The following is a 5,600-nucleotide window of genomic DNA, read 5'->3' as shown; positions in this document are numbered from 1 at the left end:
TAGGTTAGTTCCAGAAAACGCATAAATATGACATAAAGTGTGCATATAACATGTAGAAATCATCAATAATGTGGCATGGAACATAAGAAATTATCGATACGTCGGAGACGTATCAGCATCCCCAAGCTTAGTTTCTGCTCGTCCCGAGCAGGTAAACGATAACAAAGATAATTTCTGGAGTGACATGCCATCATAACCTTGATCATACTATTGTAAGCATATGTAATGAATGCAGCGATCAAAACAATGTAAATGACATGAGTAAACAAATGAATCATATAGCAAAGACTTTTCATGAATAGTACTTCAAGACAAGCATCAATAAGTCTTGCATAAGAGTTAACTCATAAAGCAATAATTCATAGTAAAGATATTGAAACAACATAATGGAAGATGAAGTTTCAGCGGTTGCTTTCAACTTATAACATGTATATCTCATGGATATTGTCAACATAGAGTAATATAATAAGTGCAATATGCAAGTATGTAGGAATCAATGCACAGTTCACGCAAGTGTTTGCTTCTTGAGGTGGAGAGAAATAGGTGAACTGACTCAACAATAAAAGTAAAAGAATGGCCCTTCGCGAAGGGAAGCATTGATTGCTATATTGGGAAGACGCCATCTGCATGAGGATATTGGGAAGACGTCAGGCGCCGGAACAAGGAAGTGGTCAAGATATCAACGATCAACAGAAATGAATCACATTAGCATGAACATACCAACATGTCAAAGGAAGAGATTATATGTGGAGATTGACAAAAGATGATAATGAAGCAACCATAGTACAGAAAATTTTCAAAACATTTTTCCCTATGGCACTATGGTTTCCCACAAACACGTCCAATCCTAGATGAAACAAGATAAGAATAGAGTAAAACCGTTGCACGTCCTTACCAGAGGGAGGGTGGGTGGGGTAAGAAATAAAAGCAGAATTCCTACTCTCGCGCACAATTTTTCCTATGTAGCTACTAAAATATTAGTTTCTAGACTCAACTTCGTCCGCTGCAAGGGGCTCCTAAAGGCGATCTGCTCGATACCAAGTCTGTAAGCCCCAGGAGTAGGAAAACCCAGAGCGCGCAGGTAAGAGGGGTTTATGTGCATGAGGTCACTACAAAGGACCGTGAGGTCGCCTCGCATTCCCAAGCATATGGGTAGGCCAAGCAACAGCTCGACACGCCCATGCACACAACACCCACCTCAAAGGCTCACGGTAAGCTTACCAGGCCTGAGTGCTTCACCTTCCTGTGCACTTCACACATACACACACTGTGCACAGGATACAAGGGTAGAATACAGCTTGAATATCACAACATGACTATGTATGACACAAAAGATGGAAATAAGGTTCATATATATAGCAACGCTCTAATGAGCAAGATCCAAATGACACTCAATAGGGAAACATATCCCATCAGTACATCATACATAAGATAGCCAAATAGTCTGGGTACAGACAAGAACCAAATGGGACTAAGAGTCCTGAAGATAATCAAGCGGTGTTCCCATAACCAACAAGCCACAAAGCTGCCGCCTTAGGAACGATCCCGCTACGCAACGAAGTCGTCGTCCGTGAACTCGACAAAGTAGCCACTGCATCGCTCATCATCTGTCATACTGTTTGTCGAAAAGCGGGTTCCGGAAAAAGAGGGAGAAAAACGAGGGTAAGTACTGCTGGCACGTACTTGCGAGACAAGACCAATATGCTTGTCGGTGGGCGGTGTAAACTTCGCCCGGCTATATGTGGAGTTTAGCGGCAGCAAAGCACTATCCAATAGAGACACGCTACAACATCCGTCTAATAGAGAAGGTGAGAGAGCGCATAATCTAGCAGTTCTATACTCTGCAAACAACAACCCAGCCAGTGCGATCCCCCTTAGCCAAGAGGTACTAACAAGGCACTCACACAGTTGACAATTTTATATTCATTCCATTATAATAGGGCTAACTTACTACGCAAATAATTAGCAAGTTATTAGCGACAACATTAGGTGTAAGTTGTTCTATGATCGAGTTAAACAGCTCCAAGTCGTCCATAACCGCGGACACGGCTTTCCGAAAAGATTTAACCCTGCAGGGGTGCACCAATGTTACCATACACGCATGCTCGAACCCGCATAGCAAGTGCGGAGTCTCACAACAAGACCGTTCCCAAATCAACAAGAATGCCTAGGGGGGCCACCCGACTAAGCTACCCGAAACGAAGTTCGGCCGTACTCCGATGCGGACTCAGGGTTTGCGTTAACGGCTAGGCGTGCGAACCACACGCTTCGCTAAACGTTCCGCGGGGTACAGTACAGAAGTAAACACCCGAAGGCAACAGTAATAAACACCCGAAGGCAACAGTAAGTAAAGCATGGCATACATGGCATACATGGCATAGGCAAATAAAACCAAGGTTGTGGCCCCCTTTTCAACAGACTTGAGAAATGGTAATGGGTGATGGGGGGTCCCGATAAAACCTCCCACGAGTGGTTAGCGCGCTCAGTCTTAGAAACAAATAACAAGAACTCGGGTCCTAGGGGACATTAGCAAGTCAAAGTTCCGATGCTTTCGCAAAGGGGCTCACAGATGCCTCTGCAATATTATAACCCTTAGCAATTTTAAGTTGTAGCAAAAGTTATACACTTCATTTTCGAAAAGGTAGTACATGTGTCAACATCCCAACAAGATATCCCGAACATGTCGAGATATCAACAAAATCCCTAAACTCGCCTACGACTCGCAAAGCTGGCAAACAACAAACAAAAGGTAGGGCGAGGAGGTGTATCTCGGACATATAGGTAACAGGTGGATAGGACACGTGACACAACAGAATCGCAACATAAGGATAGCAATAGATCAAAAGAGCATGTAAAAGTAAAATAGGTGAAGGGGTGGGCTCGCCTGTCAGATCAGAGGTAGAAGCACCGACACGATCCTCCAGAGGGAACTCGTACTCCTGCTCGTACTGCTCTGCGTCGGCGTCTACTCGAGAAGAACCAAATAGCACATACAAGAAGAGTAGGGCACAAATCAATACAAGTGAATGCAATGCGCAATATGATGCATGATGACATGGCAAGATGATTTGTGCAAGGCAAAATTAAGTGGGGTGCTCATAATTCACAAGAAATGATATGCACCCACACATACATTCTTAATGCAGGTTGCAAATTTTAGTTTGGTCAATTTAGAGATGATGCCCATGATGCATGACAGTATGATATTCGAATTCGTCATGTTTTCTGATACAAAAAGATGTAAGACATGTTGAATTTGGAATTAGGGTTTAGTAGATATGAACATTTCAAGTTTTAGCCATTTTAACCCATTTCAAAACGTTGTCAAATTTATATTGTTCAAAATTCACAACAGAGTTTACATTCATGTAACTACTGCTTTGCTGATGTTCCAGGATATAAGGTTTGTATGAAAAGGAGTCCAAAAACCTGTTTTACAAACAAAGCAAAAAGGTGCTGTGAGTGTAACCAAAAAAAAACAGAGCTCCAGGAAAAGGAATATGCACAGCGTGTAAGATTCAAAAAGATGGTTTGGTGCGCCTGCCAGGATTTGAACCGTGAACGCGCTGCTGTGAGATCAGGGGCACAGCCAGTGTGCTATGTGACAAGTTTTGAAACTAGACGAGTAGCAAACAAGGTAAGCTGTAGCAACGGGTTAACTGAATTTTGGACAACTGCAAACTGAAAACTGTGACAGTGCAGACTGAAGACGTGACACTTGCAGGAGTTTCGTGCACGACTTTTAAAGTGGCGAGATCTAAGAAACTGGGAAAACTTTGGTGGAGATTTCGACGGGTTGAGAAGGAGGGAGGTGCCAGGGTTTGTTTGGAGGTGGTATGGTCCGAAGAGGAACACGGTGGTGGCTGCGGTGAACTTGGAAAAACGTGACAGCGTCACAGACGAAGAACAGTGAAAACAGAAGCCTGTTTCCTGGACCGAAATTTGCTTGATGATGGCGTCGTGTACAGGCATCGAAACTAGATGACTCCAAAACAAAAGTTGTAGATCTAAGTCCCAGCTTTACAACGGTATGAACTGCTCGTGCTGGAATGGCCTGTGCTGGTGTTGTGGTGCGTCGCAAGATGATGTCTGCGAGCAGAAAAACTGGGCGACCAGATTTCGGTTTTTGGGTTTTGCTTCTCAGAACTCGTTTCGATTTCGATCTCTGCCCCGGATCTCTCGTTTCTGAAGCGATCCAACATCGTAGGGGCATGCAGGGGTATAGGGGAAGGTGGTCGCTCACCCTGGGGTGGTTGACGACGAGGTGGAAGCGGCCGGCGACGAAGAAGAAGGAGGTGGCCGAGCGCAGACGTTGCAGATGATGAGGGAGGCGAGCAGATCGTGACGTTCCCGCCTCCGTGAAGCAGACGTCGAGGAAGAGGACGTCGCTGCAGTCCCGTTCCCGGGCTCAGGTCAGCTCGAGGAAGCTCATGGCGACGACGGCGAGGGGTAGCCGACGGTGTGCTGGTGGTGGTTTTCTGCGGGAGGCCAGGGAGAGGTGGCGGCGGTGTAGCGGAGGGTGGAGCTAGGGTTCCTTGGGCTGCTCCTGTCGTTTTAAGGATGCAAGGTGGCAAGCATCCACGAAGTGGGAGAGCATCATACGGTGATGGGGGTGTTCGTACGAAGGAAGAAGAAGTACAGGGAGGTTTTCTCCCCTACATTAGAAAACTGGGCTGGGCTGCTGCGTTGGTTAGATAGTGTTAGCTAGGCTGGGTTGGGTTAGATAGGTGGGTGGCCTGGTGCGTTATAGCTAGGTAGGTTAGTTTTAGGTTTTGCCCTTTTATTTTCTTTTCTGTTCTTATTTTCTTTCTCTTTTCAAAACACTTTAGAAAAATTGGAGAAGAGTAAGTTTGTAATTTGAAAGAGGGAATTTGAATTCAGAGAGGCCCAACCTTGTATACCAACTATGGTGGTTGAGATAAAAAGGAGAAAAGAAGAAGAGTGGGACATAGAGAAATAAAGAGAAGATAAAATATTTGTTAAACCTTAATGGTTCATCCATTTGAGAAGGTAAACCATCTCAAGATCATAAAACATGTGCATTGCAAAATAGAGAGGAGAGGTAGGTTTATAGCAACCATATAAGAATTTTGGCATGACCTATTTGAAATATAGGTCAAGTGGTGGAAGATTGGCATGTTAGCTTTTCTTGGAACATCACAAGAGGAGGGGATGAACCAAGAGGGTGGAAGAAGAAAAAGAACAACAAGCAAACAAAAGCGAAGCCAAAACGAAATGCAATTTTATAAAAGCCAAAGGTGATTAAATGCATGAGTGCAACATGATGGTATGACAACAATGCAAGAAAGATAAAAGGGACCTAAGGTGTTACTCTTGGGATGTTACATGTTTGCTTCTTGAGGTGGAGAGAAATAGGTGAACTGACTCAACAATAAAAGTAAAAGAATGGCCCTTCGCGAAGGGAAGCATTGATTGCTATATTTGTGCTAGAGCTTTGGTTTTGAAAACAAGAAACAATTTTGTCAATGGTAGTAATAAAGCATATGTGTTATGTAAATTATATCTTACAAGTTGCAAGCCTCATGCATAGTATACTAATAGTGCCCGCACCTTGTCCTAATTAGCTTGGATTACCGGGA

At 44.1% G+C, this 5,600-nt stretch overlaps 1 long non-coding RNA gene across 1 annotated transcript; it reads right to left on the bottom strand.

The window, feature by feature from the left end:
* Positions 1–2,050: 2,050 nt before the first annotated feature.
* Positions 2,051–5,340, bottom strand: LOC139835041 (uncharacterized). Its single transcript, XR_011750759.1, has 2 exons — positions 4,244–5,340; positions 2,051–2,965 (listed from the first exon to the last, which is right to left on the bottom strand). It is a non-coding gene; the product is annotated as an uncharacterized lncRNA (long non-coding RNA).
* Positions 5,341–5,600: the final 260 nt, after the last annotated feature.

The sequence above is a fragment of the Lolium perenne genome, chromosome 1 (genome assembly GCF_019359855.2).
Source record: "Lolium perenne isolate Kyuss_39 chromosome 1, Kyuss_2.0, whole genome shotgun sequence".
NCBI classification, from domain to species: domain Eukaryota; kingdom Viridiplantae; phylum Streptophyta; class Magnoliopsida; order Poales; family Poaceae; genus Lolium; species Lolium perenne.
The sequence above is the reverse complement of the archived record's forward strand: the minus strand, read 5'-3'. Positions and strand labels throughout refer to the sequence as shown.